Below are 19,928 nucleotides of genomic sequence, written 5' to 3' on the forward strand. Positions count from 1 at the left end.
AATTTGTGGCAATTATGCAACGAATCTGCAGTTAATTCTGACGTGGTGGATATCACAATGGATTGCATTGCAATGGCTGAAATCTGCAGTGAATATCTGCTGCTTCTCCGCAACAGACTGTACAAGCTGCAGAATGTAAATTCCGCACTGCTATTTTTCGCAACGTCTAAACCAACTTTCCTAAAAAGCTATATAAACCAAAGGAAAGAAAGGCTGCAGTGGAATTGCACCACGTCTGAACATACCCTTATAGTGCAGGGTGGAAAGATATTAATTCAACATGTTTTTCAAGTTTTAATGAAATATCCTAGAAATTAAAGGCATAGCTTGAACCTCTTGGACCCCAATCCAAAATATTTAACAGGGCCCCCCAACTGAAACCACAGAACTGAACTCCCTATTGTTAGGCCCCTGTTAGTATTAGCAGAGGGGTTTTCTTCTTTCCATATACAGAATCTGGCATTCTGGGGCGGATTACCATGAGGGCAATCTGGGCAAGTGCCCGGGGACCCAAGGCTGGAAGAGGGCCCAGTTCGCCACGGTTCACCCGAACCGGTTGTTAAAATTACAGCCGGTTCAGAGAGCCGGGATGAAGCGGGACCTCTCACCCAATTGTATCGGCGTCCAACTGCGCCGTTACCCCTGGATGACGCTGCCTGGTTACTGACCAGTGTATTATCGCTGGAGGACGGAACAGGACAGGTGAGAATGTTTTTCTTTTCTATTGTGGGCAGCGTTGGGTGCAATATCTACAGGGCGCACTATCTACACTGGGCAATATCTACAGGGGTCATTGTGGGGGCATTATCTACCAAGGGAATTGTGACTGGCACTATCTACAGAGGTCATTGTGACTGGCATTATCAAGAGTGGTATTGTGACTGGCGCTATCTAAAGGGGGCAGTGTGACTGGCGCTATCTACAGGGGGCAGTTTGACTGGCGCTATCTACAGGGGCAGTGTGACTGGCATTATCTACAGAGGGAATTGTGACTGGCAGTGTCTACAGAGGGCATTGTGACTGGCGCTATCTACAGGCATCATTGTGACTGGCGCTATCTACTGGGGGCATTGTGACTGGCGCTATCAACAGGGGGCAGTGTGACTTGCATTATCTACAGGGGGCATTGTAACTGGTGCTATCTACATGCCTCATTGTGATTGGCGCTATCTACATGTGGCAGTGTTACTGGTGCGATCTACAGGGGGCAGTGTTACTGGTGCGATCTACAGGGGGCAGTGTGACTGGCATTATCTACAGGGGGCATTAGTTCTTGTTAGTGTGTGTGGTGTTTTACTTTACAGTGTTTGACACAAATTAATTCATGGGGAGAGAATATGGTGCTATTATATTCAGGGGCACAGTGTGAATTTTATCTTTGTTTCTAGGTGAGGAAATGTTCGAAAAGTGAGGCCGAAAACATTTCAGCGGCAAACTCTGCAGAAATGGGCTGTGGCCGAGAGAAGTCATCATAGAGGTCTGGACCGGATGGAGAAGAAAAGATAAAAAGAATGAAAAATAATCTGAGGCGTCTCCTGTGAGTCACTAAATGTAAATGTTTATTCTCCCTGTGACTGAGCAGTACCGTAGTATCTGTATGATTTTCAGCGGGATGATGGGTGTATCGTTCTTTTTTGTGAAACAACAACTCCCAGCATATCCTAACCATTGTTCTGGCTATACTGGGAGCTGTATTTTTATGTCGTACAAACTTATTTGGCAGGGGTTAAACTGAATTTCCAAATGATCTCTGCATGGAGCTGTATTTGTGCTGGTGCTGTATTTATGTATTGAGCTTAGTTCTGATGCTGTATATATGTAATGAGCTTGGTTCTGGGGCTGTATATATGTACTGAGCTTGGTTCTGGGGCTGTATATTTTTACTGAGCTTGGTTCTGGGGCTGTATATATGTACTGAACTTGGTTATGATGCTGTGTTTATGTAATGAGCTTGGTTCTGGTGTTGTATATATATGTACTGAACTTAATTCTGTTGCAATATTTATGTACTGAGCTTTGTTCTGGTGCTGTATTTATGTACTGAGCTTGGTTCTGGTGCTGTATTTATGTACTGAGCTTTGTTCTGGTGCTGTATTTATGTACTGAGCTTAGTTCTGGTGCTGTTTATTTATGTACTGAGCTTGGTTCTGGTGCTGTTTATTTATGTACTGAGCTTGGTTCTGATCACATTACGTATAGACCTATATGCGCACATTCAATACCCTAAGCATGCTCACCCCTTTTAATTAGACTGTGCACATGAGTAGGAGGTGGAGGACAGTGCGGCGTGCACAGTAAGCCACGACGGATCTGGCAGCTAATGCACAGATATGGTGCCAGGACAAAGCTCAATACATAAATACAACACAAGAACCAAGCTCAGTACATATATTTCAACACCAGAACCAAGCTTAATACTTAAATACCACAACAACAGAACCAAGGTCAGTACATATATACAACACCAGAACCAAGTGCAGTACATATATACAGCATCAGAACAAAGCTCAGTACGAATATACAGCACCAGAACAAAGTTTAGTACATATATACAACACCAGAACCAAGTGCAGTACATATATACAGCACCAGAACAAAGCTCAGTACATATATACAGCACCAGAAAAAAGCTCAGTACATATATACAGCACCAGAACAAAGCTCAGTATGAATATAAAGCACCAGAACAAAGTTTAGTACATATATACAACACCAGAACCAAGTGAAGTACATATATACAGCACCAGAACAAAGCTCAGTACATATATACAGCACCAGAACAAAGCTCAGTACATATATACAGCACCAGAACAAAGCTCAGTACATATATACAGCACCAGAACACAGCTTAGTACATATATACAACACCAGTACCAAGCTCAGTGCAAATATACAGCACCAGAACAAAGCTCAGTATATATACAGTGAAGGAAATAAGTATTTGATCCCTTGCTGATTTTGTAAGTTTGCCCACTGTCAAAGACATGATTAGTCTAGAATTTTTAGGCTAGGTTAATTTTACCAGTGAGAGATAGATTATATAAAAAATAAAACTGAAAATCAAATTGTCAAAATTATATATATTTATTTACCTTGTGCACAGAGAAATAAGTATTTGATCCCTTTGGCAAACAAGACTTAATACTTGGTGGCAAAACCCTTGTTAGCAAGCACAGCAGTCAGACATTTTTTGTAGTTGATGATGAGGTTTGCACACATGTTAGATGTAATTTTGGCCCACTCCTCTTTGCAGATCATCTGTAAATCATTAAGATTTCGAGGCTGTCGCTTGGCAACTCGGATCTTCAGCTCCCTCCATAAGTTTTCGATGGGATTAAGGTCTGGAGACTGGCTATGCCACTACATGACCTTAATGTGCTTCTTTTTGAGCCACTCCTTTGTTGCCTTGGCTGTATGTTTCGGGTCATTGTCGTGCTGGAAGACCCAGCCACGAGCCATTTTTAATGTCCTGGTGGAGGGAAGGAGGTTGTCACTCAGGATTTGACGGTACATGGCTCCATCCATTCTCCCATTGATGCGGTGAAGTAGTCCTGTGCCCTTAACAGAGAAACATCCCCAAAACATTATGTTTCCACCTCCATGCTTGACAGTGGGGATGGTGTTCTTTAGGTCATAGGCAGCATTTCTCTTCCTCCAAACACGGCGAGTTGAGTTAATGCCAAAGAGCTCAATTTTAGTCTCATCTGACCACAGCACCTTCTCCCAATCACTCTCAGAATCATCCAGATGTTCATTTTCAAACTTCAGACGGGCCTGTACATGTGCCTTCTTGAGCAGGGGGACCTTGCGGGCACTGCAGGATTTTAGACCATTACGGCGTAATGTGTTACCAATGGTTTTCTTGGTGACTGTGGTCCCAGCTGCCTTGAGATCATTAACAAGTTCCCCCCGTGTAGTTTTTGGCTGAGCTCTCACCTTCCTCAGGATCAAGGATACCCCACGAGGTGAGATTTTGCATGGAGCCCCAGATCGATGTCGATTGACAGTCATTTTGTATGTCTTCCATTTTCTTACTATTGCACCAACAGTTGTCTCCTTCTCACCCAGCGTCTTACTTATGGTTCTGTAGCCCATTCCAGCCTTGTGCAGGTCTATGATCTTGTCCCTGACATCCTTAGATAGCTCTTTGGTCTTGCCCATGTTGTAGAGGTTAGAGTCAGACTGATTAATTGAGTCTGTGGACAGGAGTCTTTTATACAGGTGACCATGTAAGACAGCTGTCTTTAATGCAGGCACCAAGTTGATTTGGAGCGTGTAACTGGTCTGGAGGAAGCTGAACTCTTAATGGTTGGTAGGGGATCAAATACTTATTTCTCTGTGCACAATGCAAATAAATATATATAATTTTGACTATGTGATTTTCTGTTTTTTTAAATTATATAATCTATCTCTTACTGGTAAAATTAACCTAGCCTAAAAATTCTAGACTGTTCATGTCTTTGACAGTGGGCAAACTTACAAAATCAGCAAGGGATCAAACACTTATTTCCTTCACTGTATATATATATATATATGTAAAGGATCTGCCAGGCACTACGTCTATGGATACTCCCAGGATTAATCAATCGACACCTGAGGCCGGACCTCTTAGACTGACTCCGGCTCCCACCAATCAGGGTGGCAGGCTCAGGAGTGGGAGAGCCTATCGCGGCCTGGTCAGTCGGAGTTAGCTCCGCCCCCTGTCCATTTATACCTGCCGTTTTCTCTTCCTCATTGCTTGTGATTCTTCCTAGTTTCCTGGCTCTGCTACAGCCTTGCTCCAGCCTGCTACAGCCTTGCTTCAGCCTTGCTACAGCTGCCGCTTATCCTGCTTCGCTCTTACCCCGGCTTGCTTCCTGCTCCTTGCTCTGCGTTCGTATACTTCGTGACATCCTGATTCTGACTGCTCGTTGACCACTCTGGTTTCCTCACGGTGTTCCGTGGGCTACCGCCCCTTCCCTTGCTTGTTTCCTGTTTGTATTCCCTTGCACTTAGTCAGCGTAGGGACCGCCGCCAAGTTGTACCTCGTCGCCTAGGGCGGGTCGTTGCAAGTAGGCAGGGACAGGGCGGTGGGTAGATTAGGGCTCACTTATCCCCTTCCCCTTCTTCCTGCCATAACATAATCACAAGCCCTTACCTAGTCTACCCTTTCGCCTACTCTATCATGGACCCCCTTGAGACCCTGACCCAGCAGATGCAGGGCCTCTCCCTACAGGTCCAGGCCCTGGCTCAGAGGGTCAACCAGCCTGACCCTGCCGTAGTAGTACCCCTCGCCTCACCTCTAGGAACCTGACCTCAAGTTACCTGACCGGTTCTCAGGGGACCGTAAGACTTTTCTCTCCTTTCGGGAGAGTTGCAGACTTTACTTCCGTCTAAAACCTCACTCCTCAGGTTCCGAGAACAAGCGGGTGGGAATCATTAAATCCCGACTCCAGGAAGGGCCCCAAGAGAGGGCCTTCTCCTTGGCTCCTGACGCCCCTGAACTTTCCTCCGTTGATCGTTTTTTCTCTGCTCTCGGACTCATTTACGACGAGACTGACAGGACTGCCTTGGCCGAGAGCCAGCTGGTGACCTTACGTCAGGGTAGGAGACCTGTTGAGGAATACTGTTCGGACTTTAGAAAGTGGTGCGTAGCTTCTCGGTAGAATGACCCTGCCCTAAGGTGCCAGTTTAGGTTAGGCTTATCTAACGCCCTGAAGGATCTGCTTGTTAGCTACACCTCTCCTGACTCCCTAGACCAGGTTATGGCCTTAGCAGTACGACTTGACCGACGTCTCAGGGAACGACAGCTTGAACGTTTCAGTGTTTTCCCCTCTGCCTTCCCTGCGATCCCCCCCCCCGAGGTCCCGTCTCCTCGCTCTTCCACGGAAGACTCGGAGGTACCTATGCAACATGGGGCCTCTGTGTCCCCCCGACAACGTAGAGAGTTCTGCAGGAAGAATGGTCTTTGCTTCTATTGTGGGGATGACAAGCACCAACTGAACACCTGTCCCAGGCGCAAGAATTAGCAGCCGGAAAACTTCTGCGCCTAAGTGATCATCGGGGAGGTCACTTGGGCGCACAGGTATTTCCCGTTAATATGAAACGCAATAAAATTTTGCTTCCCTTTCAGGTCTCGTTTGGTGGTCGGTCTGCCACCGGCAGTGCCTTCGTGGATTCAGGCTCATCTGCTTATATCATGTCTGTGGAATTTGCTATGTCTCTAAAGATGCCTTTTATTGATTTGCCTAATCCTGTCCCTGTAGTGGGTGTCGACTCCACTCCTCTTGCTAATGGTTATTTTACTCAGCATACTCCTGTTTTTGAACTCCTTGTTGGCTCCATGCATTTGGAGCAGTGCTCTGTACTGTTGATGCAGGGATTATCGTCCGATCTGGTATTAGGTCTTCCCTGGTTACAGTTGCATAATCCCACGTTTGATTGGAATACTGGGGATCTCACCAAATGGGGTATTGAATGCCTGACGTCATGTCTTTTGGTTAACTCTATTTCTCCCCGTGAGGAGGTAAACACGCTACTTGAGTTTGTTCAGGACTTCGCTGATGTTTTCTCTAAGAAGGCCTCCGAGGTGTTGCCCCCTCATAGAGATTACGATTGCGCTATCGATTTGGTACCAGGTGCTAAGCTTCCTAAGGGTAGGATATTTAATCTTTCATGTCCTGAACGTGAAGCCATGAGGGAATATATCCAAGAATGCCTGGCCAAGGGTTTCATTCGCCCCTCTACTTCTCCTGTAGGTGCTGTCTTCTTCTTCGTGGGGAAGAAGGATGGTGGTCTTAGGCCGTGCATTGACTATCGTAACTTGAATAAGGTCACCGTAAGGAACCAGTATCCCCTTCCTTTGATTCCGGATCTTTTTAATCAGGTTCAGGGGGCCCAATGGTTCTCTAAGTTTGATCTACGGGGGGCGTATAACCTTATCCGCATCAAGGAGGGGGATGAGTGGAAGACTGCGTTCTACACGCCCGAAGGTCATTTCAAATACCTGGTCATGCCCTTTGGGTTGTGTAATGCCCCTGCTGTCTTCCAGAATTTTATTAATGAAATTCTGAGAGATTACCTGGGAATTTTTCTTGTAGTGTACCTTGATGACATACTGGTGTTTTCCAAGGATTGGTCCTCCCATGTGGAGCATGTCAGGAAGGTGCTCCAGGTCCTCCGGGAAAATAATCTGTTTGCAAAAACCGAAAAATGTGTGTTTGGGGTACAGGAGATACCATTTTTGGGTCAAATCCTCATTCCTCATGAATTCCGCATGGAGCCTGCCAAGGTTCAGGCTGTGGCGGAATGGGTCCAACCTGCCTCTCTGAAGGCGCTACAGTGTTTTTTGGGGTTCGCTAACTATTACAGGAGATTTATTGCCAACTTCTCGGTCGTCGCTAAGCCTCTTACGGACCTCACTCGCAAGGGTGCTGATGTCCTCCACTGGCCTCCTGAGGCCGTCCAGGCTTTTGAGACCCTCAAGAAGTGCTTTATCTCGGCCCTAGTGCTGGTTCAGCCCAACCAAGGGGAGCCATTTATCGTGGAGGTTGACGCGTCCGAGGTGGGAGTGGGGGCTGTCTTGTCCCAGGGTACCAGGTCCCTCACCCATCTCCGCCCCTGTGCTTACTTCTCCAGGAAGTTTTCGCCCACGGAGAGAAACTATGATATTGGCAGCCACGAACTTTTAGCCATTAAATGGGCTTTTGAAGAGTGGCGTCACTTCCTGGAGGGGGCCAGACACCAGGTAACGTTCCTTACTGACCACAAGAATCTGGTTTTCCTAGAATCTGCCCGGAGGCTTAATCCGAGACAAGCTCGATGGGCGCTATTTTTTACCAGATTTAACTTTTTGGGGCTGATGCCCTGTCACGTAGTTTCATGGCCAATCCTCCTTCAGAGAAGGATCCTGTTTGTATTTTACACCCTGGTATAATAGTTTCTGCCACTGATTCTGATTTAGTCTCTGATATTGCGGCTGATCAAGGTTCAGCTCCCGGGAACCTCCCTGTGGACAAGTTGTTTGTCCCCCTGCAATACCGGCTAAGGGTACTTAAAAACCATGACTCCGCACTATCTGGTCATCCTGGCATCTTGGGTACCAAACACCTCATTACCAGAAACTATTGGTGGCCTGGGTTGCCTAAAGACGTTAGGGCTTACGTCGCCGCTTGTGAGGTTTGTGCTAGGTCTAAGACCCCCAGGTCCCGACCTGCGGGCTTACTACGTTCTTTGCCCATTCCCCAGAGACCTTGGACCCATATCTCCATGGATTTTATCACCGATTTGCCCCCATCTCAGGGCAAGTCGGTGGTGTGGGTGGTAGTAGACCGCTTCAGCAAGATGTGCCACTTTGTGCCCTTAAGAAACTACCTAACGCCAAGACGTTAGCTCCTTTGTTTGTTAAACACATTCTGCGTCTCCATGGGGTCCCAGTCAATATCGTTTCTGACCGAGGGGTACAATTTGTTTCATTATTTTGGAGAGCCTTTTGTAAAAAGTTGGAGATTGATCTGTCCTTCTCCTCCGCCTTCCATCCCGAAACTAATGGCCAAACGGAGAGGACTAATCAATCCCTGGAACAATATTTAAGGTGTTTCATCTCTGACTGTCAATTTGATTGGGCCTCATTCATTCCCCTCGCCGAATTTTCCCTGAATAACCGGGTCAGTAACTCGTCAGGGGTCTCCCCGTTTTTCTGTAATTTCGGGTTTAATCCACCTTTCTCCTCCGCTTCTCCTGGTAGTTCCAATAATCCCGTGGTAGAGGTCGTTCATCGGGAACTGTGCACAGTCTGGGCCCAGGTTCAGAAGAACCTAGAGGCGTCCCAGAGCGTACAAAAAATTCAGGCTGATAGAAGACGTTCTGCTAACCCCCGGTTTGTCGTCGGGGATTTGGTGTGGTTGTCGTCTAGGAACTTGCGCCTTAAGGTCCCGTCCAGGAAGTTTGCTCCCTGATTTATTGGGCCTTATAAGGTCATTGAAGTCCTCAACCCTGTATCCTTCCGTCTGGAGCTACCCCCATCCTTTCGCATACACAACGTCTTTCATGCCTCCCTCCTTAAACGCTGCTCCCCGTCCTGGTCCCCCTCGAGGAAACGTCCTGTTCCCATTCTCACCCCTGAGGGGGTGGAATTCGAGGTGGCCAAGATTGTGGACAGTAGGATGAACCAGGGCTCCCTCCAGTACCTGGTTCATTGGAGAGGATACGGGCCGGAGGAGAGGACTTGGGTACCTGCTCGAGATGTTCACGCTAGGGTATTGGTCAGGAGGTTCCACCTTCTCTTCCCCACTAAACCAGGTCCTCTTAGTAAGGGTCCGGTGGCCCCTCATAAAAGGGGGGGTACTGTAAAGGATCTGCCAGGCACTACGTCTGTGGATACTCCCAGGATTAATCAATCGACACCTGAGACCGGACCTCTTAGACTGACTCCGGCTCCCACCAATCAGGGTGGCAGGCTCAGGAGTGGGAGAGCCTATCGCGGCCTGGTCAGTCGGAGTTAGCTCCGCCCCCTGTCCATTTATACCTGCCGTTTTCTCTTCCTCATTGCTTGTGATTCTTCCTAGTTTCCTGGCTCTGCTACAGCCTTGCTCCAGCCTGCTACAGCCTTGCTTCAGTCTTGCTACAGCTGCCGCTTATCCTGCTTCACTCTTACCCCGGCTTGCTTCCTGCTCCTTGCTCTGCGTTCGTATACTTCGTGACATCCTGATTCTGACTGCTCGTTGACCACTCTGGTTTCCTCACGGTGTTCCGTGGGCTACCGCCCCTTCCCTTGCTTGTTCCCTGTTTGTATTCCCTTGCACTTAGTCAGCGTAGGGACCGCCGCCAAGTTGTACCCCGTCGCCTAGGGCGGGTCGTTGCAAGTAGGCAGGGACAGGGCGGTGGGTAGATTAGGGCTCACTTATCCCCTTCCCCTTCTTCCTGCCATAACAATATATATATATATATATATATATATATATATATATATATATATATATGTGTGTGTGTGTGTTTTGAGCTTGGTTGTTCTGATATATATATGTACTGAGCTTCGTTCTGGTGCTGGATATATGTACTAAGCTTTGTTCTGGTGCTGCATATATGTATGAGCTTTGTTCTGGTGCTGTATATATGTACTGAGCTTTGTTCTGGTGCTGTATATATGTACTGAGCTTGGTTCTGGGGCTGTATATATTTACTGAGCTTGGTTCTGGGGCTGTATTTATGTACTGAGCTTTGTTCTGGTGCTATATATATTTACTGAGCTTGGTTCTGGGGCTGTATTTATGTTCTGAGCTTGGTTCTGGTGCTGTATATATGTACTGGGCTTTGTTCTGGTGCTGTATATATGTACTGAGCTTGGTTCTGGGGCTGTATATATTTACTGAGCTTGGTTCTGGGGCTGTATTTATGTACTGAGCTTTGTTCTGGTGCTATATATATTTACTGAGCTTGGTTCTGGGGCTGTATTTATGTTCTGAACTTGGTTCTGGTGCTGTATATATGTACTGGGTTATGTTCTGGTGCTGTATTTATGTACTGAGCTTTGTTGTAGTGCCGTATATATGTACTAAGCTTTGTTGTGGTGTAGTATTTATGTACTGAGCTTGGTTCTGGTGTTGTATATATGTACTAAGCTTGGTTCTGGAGCTGTATATATGTACTGAGCTTGGTTCTGGTGTTGTATATATGTACTTAGCTTGGTTCTGGAGCTGTATATATGTACTGAGCTTTGTTCTGGTGCTGTATTTATGTACTTAGCATGGTTCTGGTGTTGTATATATGTATTGAGCTTGGTTATGGTGCTGTATATATATGTGCTGAGCTTTGTTCTGGTGATGTATTTATGTACTGAGCTTGGTTCTGGAGTTGAATATATGTTCTGAGCTTGGTTCTTGTGTTGTATATATGTATCGAGCTTGGTTCTGATGTTGTATATGTGTACTGAGCTTTGTTCTCGTGTTGTATACATGTACTGAGCTTTGTTCTGGTGTTGTACATATGTACTAAGCTTTGTTGTGGTGCTGTTTATATGTACAGAGCTTGGTTCTGGTGCTGTATATATGTACTGAGCTTGGTTCTGGTGCTGTATATTTGTACTGGGCTAGGTTCTGGTGCTGTATTTATGTACTGAGCTTTGTTGCAGTGCTGTATATATGTACTGAGCTTGGTTCTGATGCTGTATATATGTACTAAGCTTTGTTGTGGTATTGTATTTATATACTGAGCTTTGTTGTGGTATTGTATATATGTACTGAGCTGGGTTCTGGAGCTGTATATATGTTCTGAGCTTTGTTCTGGTGTTGTTTATATTTATTGAGCTTGGTTATGGTGCTGTATATATGTGCTGAGCTTTGTTCTGGTGTTGTATATTTGTATCGAGCTTTGTTCTGGTGCTGTATATATGTACTATGCTTTGTTGTGGTGCTGTATATATGTACTGAGCTTTGTTCTGGTGCTGTATTTATACGCAGAGCTTGGTTCTAGAGTTATAAATATGTTTTGAGCTTCTCTTTGGTGCTGTATATATGTATTGAGCTTGGTTGTTATGATGACTATAACTCCATGCCCAAGCTCAGTACATATATATACAGCCCCAGAACCAAGCTCAGTACATATATACAGCTCTAGAACCAAGCTTAGTACATATATATACAGCACCAGAACCAAGCTCAGTATATTTATATATACAGCACCAGAACAAATCTCAGTAAATTTATACAATACCAGAACCAAGCTCAGTACATATATACAACACCAGAACCAAGCTCAGTACATATACACAGCACCCGTACAAATACAGCTCAGTACAGAGATAATTTGCAAATTTAGTTTAACCCCTATCATATAAGTTTGTACGGCATAAAACTATAGCTCCCAGTATAGCCAGAATGATGGTAAGGATATGCTGGAAGTTGCTGTTTCACAAAAAAGAACGATGCACATATAATCTCGCTGCAGATCATACAGTGTATATATATATATATATATATATATATATATATATATATATATATATGCTTTGTTGTGGTGCTGTTTATATGTACGGAGCTTGGTTCTGGTTCTGTATATATATACTGAGCTTTGTTCTGGTGTTGTATATATGTACTGAGCTTGGTTCTAGTGCTGTATATTTGTACTAGGCTAGGTTCTGGTGCTGTATTTATGTACTGAGCTTTGTTGCAGTGCTGTATATATGAACTGAGCTTGGTTCTGATGCTGTATATATGTACTAAGCTTTGTTGTGGTATTGTATCTATATACTGAGCTTTGCTCTGGTGTTGTATATATGTACTGAGCTGGGTTCTGGAGCTGTATATATGTACGGAGCTTTGTTCTGGTGTTGTATATATTTATTGAGCTTGGTTATGGTTCTGTATATATGTGCTGAGCTTTGTTCTGGTGTTGTATATTTGTATCGAGCTTGGTTCTGGTGTTGTATATATGTACTGAGCTTTGTTTTGGTGTTGTATAGATGTACTGAGCATGGTTCTGGTGTTGTATATATGTACTCAGCTTGGTTTTGGTGTTGAATAAATGTACTAAGCTTTGTTGTGGTGCTATATATATATGTATTGAGCTTGGTTCTGGTGCTATATATATGTACTAAGCTTTGTTGTGGTGCTGTATATATGTACTGAGCTTTGCTCTGGTGCTGTATTTATATGTAGAGCTTGGATCTGGAGTTGTATATAAGTGTTGAGCTTCTCTTTGGTGCTGTATATATGTATTGAGCTTGGTTGTTATGATGACCATAACTCCAGACCCAAGCTCAGTACATATATACAGCACCAGAACAAAGCTCAGTACATATATATACAGCACCAGAACAAAGCTCAGTACTTATATATACAGCACCAGAACCAAGCTCAGTACATATATATACATTACCAGAATCAAGCTCAGTACATATATACAGCACCAGAACAAAGCTCAGTACATATATACAGCACCAGTACAAATACAGCAAAGTACAGAAATTATTTGCAAATTTAGTTTAACCCCTGCCATATAAGTTTGTACGGCATAAAACGACAACTCCCAGTATAGCCAGAATGATGGAAAGGATATGCTGGGAGTTGCTGTTTCACAAAAAAGAATGATACACACATTATCTCGCTGCAGATCATACATTGTCTACAGTACTGAGCAGTCACAGGGAGAATAAACATTCACATTTAGTGACTCACCGGTGACGACTTCTCAGATTCTATTTGTTCTCTTTACTTTTCCATCTGGTCCAGAACTTCATGATGCCTCCAGGCCATGACCCATTTCTGCGGAAATGGGTCAATTTGCTGCTCAGATGTCTTCAGAAGCTCACTTTTTCAACATTTCTGCACGTATAAACGAAGAGCAAATTCTTATGGTACCACACTCTATGCCCCCAAATATAATAGTATCATACACTGTGTCCCCGAATATAATAGCGCTACTCACTGTGCCCCTGAATATAATAGTACCATACACTGTGCCCCTGAATATAATAGTACCATACACTGTGCCCCTGAATATAATAGTAACATACACTGTGTTCCTGAATAAAATACTGTCAGACACTGAAAAATAATGCACCACACACAGTGCCCCCTGTAGATAGTGCTCCCAGTAGAGCCCTCTATAGATAGTTCTCCCCTTAGAGCCCTCTGTAGATAGTGCTCCCAGTAGAGCCTTCTGTAGGTATTAACGTTCCCTGTAGATAGTGCCCCCTGTACTGTTCCCTGCAGACAGGGCCCCCTGTAGCATTCCCTGTAGATAGACCCCCCTGTGGCATTCACTGTAACTTTCCCTGTATAGTGCCCCCTGTATAGTGCTCCCTGTAGATAGGGCCCCCTTTGGCGTTCTCTGTAGATAGAACCCCCTGTGGCATTCCCTGTAGATAGAGCCCCCTGTGGTGGTCCCTGTATATATGGCCTCATGTCGCGTTCCCTGTAGTTAGGGCCCCCTATGGCGTTCCCTGTAGATAGAGCCCCCTGTGGCATTCTCTGTAGATAAGGGCTCCTATATAGTCCCCTGTAGTTAGTGTTCCCTATATAGTCCCCTGTAGTAAGTTCCCTATAGTCCCCTGTAGTTACTGTTCCCTATATAGTCACCTGTAGTTACTGTTATCTATATAGTCCCCTGTAGTTACTGTTACCTATGTATTGTCCCCTGTAGTTACTGTTCCCTATAAAGTCCCCTGTAGTTACTGTTCCCTGTATAGTCCCCTATACAGTAGAAGGAAAAGCCCACAGTAGAAGGAAAAGGAAAAAAACACACTATATTCTTACCTGTCCCGTTCCCGCACCATCCTCCAGCGACGCCAGTCCTCCTCCAGTGGAACGATGCAGCTGCGGGATGCGTTATCTCGCCGACTGCATCATCACTAAAGTGCCGAATGGCGAGGCATCATCTGCCTCGCCAGTTGCAGTGCTAGGCTATTCAAGTGTATCCGCGTCCTAAGGACGTGGGTACAATTGAGTGCAGGGGACCGGTTCCGGCTTCCCGCTTCACCCGTTCTGCGAAACGGCTGTAATTTTAACAACCGGTTTGGGAGAACTGGGGCGAACCGGCCGGACCACCCCTGCCTACATCCTAATCGGTGCATGTGCAGTCGTGCCGATTAGAACGACAAGCATAAAGATTACCCTGCGCATGCGCCGATTAGGAAACAATGCATGCGCAGTACAACTTTTAAGACACTGTTCTAATCGGCACTACTGCGCATGCACCGATTATGATGTAGGGACGTGCTCGCATTCACTACATTACGGGGCCTAGTAATGAAAGCTTTTTCTCTTTAAAGGAGGCACTCTGTGGAAAAACATAATACATGTCAGTATCAGGTTAGCCTAATCTATAATAGCCTGTTGGTAGTTTAATACAGACATCTGGTGACAGACTCCCTTTAACTAGTTAAACGACCAGGAAAATGCTGTTCCTGGCCGTTAGAGCAGCATGTCAGCTGTAGACCTGCAGTGAATCGAGCGGGCTCTGCTCGTGAGCCCGCTCCAAACATCATCACCTCCTCCCCCCTATCCATGATGTGCCGGCTTGTCATGGGTCATGAACCGGTTTTAAGGAAGCGGTCAGTGATTGCCAACTATAAGACTTTTAAGCAAGATTTATTGCTGCTAAAAAGTGTGACTTATAGTCCGAAAAATACTGTAATTAAAATGAGAAAAATACACGCCCATATGAGCCCACTAACCATTAGTGTTAAAAATACACTCAAACAAACAAAAATCTACTAGAAATGCATCTAAACGCTGTGTGTGTGAATCCACCATTTAGACTGTGTTCTCACATTGCGGATGTAACGCATGTTATACAGATTACGGATTGTTATACAGTTTACGGATGTTATACATAAACGTTGCTTTTGCTACGATTTAGTGAAAATTGCGTTAAAAAAAAGCACTGCAATCACAACGTGTAAACACAGCCTTTAAGGACAAGTATTCACTGAATAACTAACGTCTTCCACAAATAGTTTTTCACTGTCTGTATGGACAAATCACTAGAAGCCCCGTGGCAACATCCTAGGGTTCTACTTTTGGGATGCCCAAGGGATAAGATCCAATATCCAGGACAACCTATCCTGTACTTCTAGTGGGGTTAGGTATTGATTACAATGAAAAATTAGGAGAACCAGCCGCACTAAAGTGCAGTATGTCATTAAAATCTTTCCTGATGAAACTATAATTTGATATCGCAAAATGTTGCGCTCACTATTTTATTTTTATTTTAGGGCCTGTTCACATCAGCGTTGGCTTTCCGTTGAGGAGTTCCGTTGGAGGTTTCCGTCGGGAGAACCCCTCAATGGAAAGTCAAACGGAAACCTTAGCTTCCGTTTGCATCACCATTGATATCAATGATGACAGAAACATTTATAATGGTTTCTGTTTGTCACCATTCCGTAATGTTTCAGTTTTTTTGACAGAATCAATAGCGCAGTCGACTGTGCTAGTTCTGTCTAGGAGCAGAATTCTCCCTCCCTGGTAGTGCCACACAGCTCCCCTCCCTGGTAGTGCCACCCAGCCCCCTCCCTGTAGGTAGCGACTTTGGGGTTCCTTCTAGGAGTGTAATCCACAGCCTAAGATTTGCCGACGCTCTGGCCGGGGATTCCGCTCCTGGATAAGCCCCTGACGTCACTGTTCATACATGGACAGTGACGTCAGGGGCTTCTTCAAGAGCGGAATACCCTACCAGAGTGTTGCCAATGCTGTGGCCAGTGATTCCGCTCCTGGAGAAGCTCATGTTGTCACTGTCCATATATGGACAGTGATGTTAGGGTTTTCTCCAGGAGCGGAATCCCCTGCCAGAGCGTTGCCGACTCATACATGGACAGTGACGTCAGGGGCTTCTACAGGAGCGGAATCCCCTGCCAGAGTGTTTCCAATGCTGTGGCCGGTGATTCCGCTCCTGGAGGAGCCCCTGGTGTGACTGTCCATATATGGACAGTGATGTCAGGGGCTCCCCCAGGGGAGGAATCCCCGGCCAGAGTTTCGGAAATGCTCTGGCTGGGGATTCCACTACTAGAAGGTGCCCCAAAGGTGCTACCTACAGGGAGGGGGCCCTGTGGCACTACCTGTGAGGGGGGCTGTGTGGCACTACCATGGAGAGGGGCTGTGTGGCAATACCAAGGAGGGGGGCTGTGTGGCAATACCAGAGAGGGGGGCTGTGTGGCACTACCTGTGAGGGGGGCTGTGTGGCACTACCGTGGAGGGGGGCTGTGTGGCACTACCAGGGACGGGGGCTGGGTGGCACTACCAGAGAGGGTGGCTGTGTGGCACTACCTGGGAGGGGGGCTGTGTGTCAGTACCTACGAGAGTGGCTGTGTGTCAGTACCTATGAGGGGGCTGTGTGGCAGTACCTACGAGGGGGCTGTGTGGCACTATGAGGGGGGCTGTGTGGCACAATCTACAGGGGGCACTGTGGCACTATCTACAGAGGGCACTAAATTTATGGGGGTACAAACTGTGGGCCTGACTTCTATATGGGGGCATAAACAGGGCCTAACTTCTATATGGGGGCACACAGTGAGGTGTTTTACACTTATTCTGCCCCCGTGAGTTCCCCCACAAAGGAGCCTACTAAGTCTGTGTCGCCCAAGGGCCCACATAAACCTGGAGCCGGCCCTGCATATATTAATGGGTCACTAGGAACTGGAAACACTAGAACTTACTGTTACTTAGCATTTGCCATTCAGTAATTAGGGAATTCAGGGAATAATTAGGTAATTAGGGGGTATGTTCCACCTCCGAGAAAGGGAAAGAAACTATAACCCTTTTGGTCAGGAAATATGGTGTTGTCTCAGTGTTTGTATAAGGATAACTGTGTCGCTAAAACTCTATTTTTGTATGTTTTTTTTTTGACCAGTCATTTGAGAATCTAAGTTATGAGTAAACATTAAAATAATTAAACCTATATAGACTTGAATAGAGGCGACAAAGCGGGGACATGATTAACTTACTGTATATAAATATATGAAAGGCCCATACAAGAAATATAGTGAAAACCTGTTCCATGTAAAACCCCCTCAAATGACAAGGGGGCACTCCCTCCGGCTGGAGAAAAATAGGTTCAATCTCCAGAAGTGACAAGCCTTCTTTACTGTGAGAACTGTAAATCTGTGGAATAGTCACCGCAGGAGCTGGTCACAGCAGGGACAGTAGATGGCCTTAAAAAATGCTTAGATAATTTCCTAGAACGAAAAAATATCAGCTCCTATGTCATTGTGTAGAATATTTGTTTCATCCCTTCCCTTTTTTCCCATCCCTTGCTTGAACTTGATGGACATGTGTCTTTTTTGAACCGTACTAACTATGTAACTAATGATATAATCTCTCTCTGCAAGTCTTACATCACCAAGCACAATGCCAAGCGTTGGATGGAGTGGTGTAAAGCACACCGGTACTGGTCTCTGCAGCAGTAGAGATGTGTTCTGTGGAGTGACAAATCGCCCTTTTCTATCTGGCAGTCTGGGTTCGGCGAGTGCCAGGAGAGCGTTTCCTGCCTGACCGCATTGTGCCAAATGTACAGTTTGGTGAGAAGGGATAATTCTTTGGGGTTGTTTTTCAGGGGTTGGCCTAGGCCCCTTATTTCCAGGGAAATTTGAATGCTTAAGCATATCAAGACATTTTGGACAATTTTATGCTTCCAACTTTGTGAGAACAGTTCTCTGTTCCAGCATGTGCCTCAGTGCAGAAACCAAGGTCCAAATAGGCATGGTTGGGGGAGTTTAGTGTGGAAGAACTTGATTGGCCCGCACAGAGCCCTGACCTCAACCCCATCAAACACCTTTGGGATGTGCTAGAACTCAGATTGCGAGCCAGGACCCTCATCCAACATCAGTGTCTGATCTCACAAATTATCTTCCAGTTGAATGAGCAAAAATTCCTACGGACATTTTAAAATCTTGTAGAAAGCCTTGCCAGAAGAGTGTAAGCTGTTTAGTCTGCAAAGGGGGATAAATTCCATATTACTCCCAACATATATATATATATATATATATATATATATATATATATATATATATATATATATATATATATATATAAAAGCTTGTATAATAGAATAAATATACATATTGAACCATGAGAGGGTTCTCTTTTTTATTGAAGGGTTGTCCCTTGAACAACATTTATCACCTGTCCAAAGGATAGGTGATAAATGTCTTATAACTGGGGGACCCAACAGTGGAACCCCTACCAATCACTAGATCTGGGGTCCTGAGCCCCCCCCCCCCATTCTTCCTCACTGCATGACCACAGGGAGGAGTTTAAATGTAGTGGTGGTCAAGCATGCTCCCTACCGCTACATTCAATGACTATGGGGCTGACGGAAACAGCCGAGCAACACACTCTGTTATTGTCAAGGGACCCTTCTAACAAGTAGGGATTGTCTAAAGTGGAGAGCCCCTTTAAGTGGTTACTTTATACAACCCTCCTGAATTTCTCCTGTGTGTCTTAATGCAAATTGTTACTCATCAATAGATTCACATTGTACCAGTTTTTGGGATAAACGGACTTGCCATGTTTAACATTCACGTTTGTAAATTTTAGGTTAACCGATTCTTCTATTCTGTTTTATGTCTGATGAATCTTGAACCATTTTGCAAAATGCAATTAAGGTGAGAAATTGTCTCATCTCTACTCATGACTATTGTTTGGGGTTCTGCTCTCTTCATGTTGTCTGTTCCGTAATGTAACCTCACATACTGAACACTGATGAGCAACAGTGAATGAGAAACAGATCAGCTCCTTAGACTTATTCACACCTTATTTGAGAAAAAATAAGCAGCACAACGAGCACAAATAAATAAAATACACAATTTCACTGAATATTCCCAGGAGAATATAGTATAAGATATAACTCAAAACATGGTGACAGGTACAAAAAATGTTTTATATATGTTTTATTTTTCATTTTAATTAATGGCTATGTCTTATTGTCCTGATGAAAATACTTGTAATATATTATTTGTTATTAATTGTTCCTAGTTTAACTGTTTATAATGTAGATGTAATTTACAATTCTTGGGTCTATAGGTTAGGTAAAAAATAGCACTACAAACCATTAAGTATGCGGCTCATCATAAATAGATCAGAATGACAAATACTCAGGACTTACAATGAAATACTTTACAGAACAAAACAAATTGTGCTTCTTAAGTGTTGTAATGGTAGCAAACCAACATTTCCTGTTTAAATAATTGCTAATTTGTCCATCCAAGGTCATTAGAAAGGCATTTACCATAATTAAAATATACAAATAACAATTTATTTTTTTTGATGGAATTTTCGACTGACCTGCCTAGGCTCCTTTTTCTCATTATGTGTATGGGCCAGGTGTACGCCAAATGCATCCATATTGCTCTACTCAGCTGACAGATGCTAAAAGGATGTCCTTCTGGCCACTGTCAGGTTGGTATATGTGGGTATACCTTTTTTTCATCTGCTTTTTTTGACATGGGAGCCTATCGG

This window comes from Rhinoderma darwinii, chromosome 5, assembly GCF_050947455.1.
Source record: "Rhinoderma darwinii isolate aRhiDar2 chromosome 5, aRhiDar2.hap1, whole genome shotgun sequence".
Classification (NCBI taxonomy): Eukaryota; Metazoa; Chordata; class Amphibia; order Anura; family Rhinodermatidae; genus Rhinoderma; species Rhinoderma darwinii.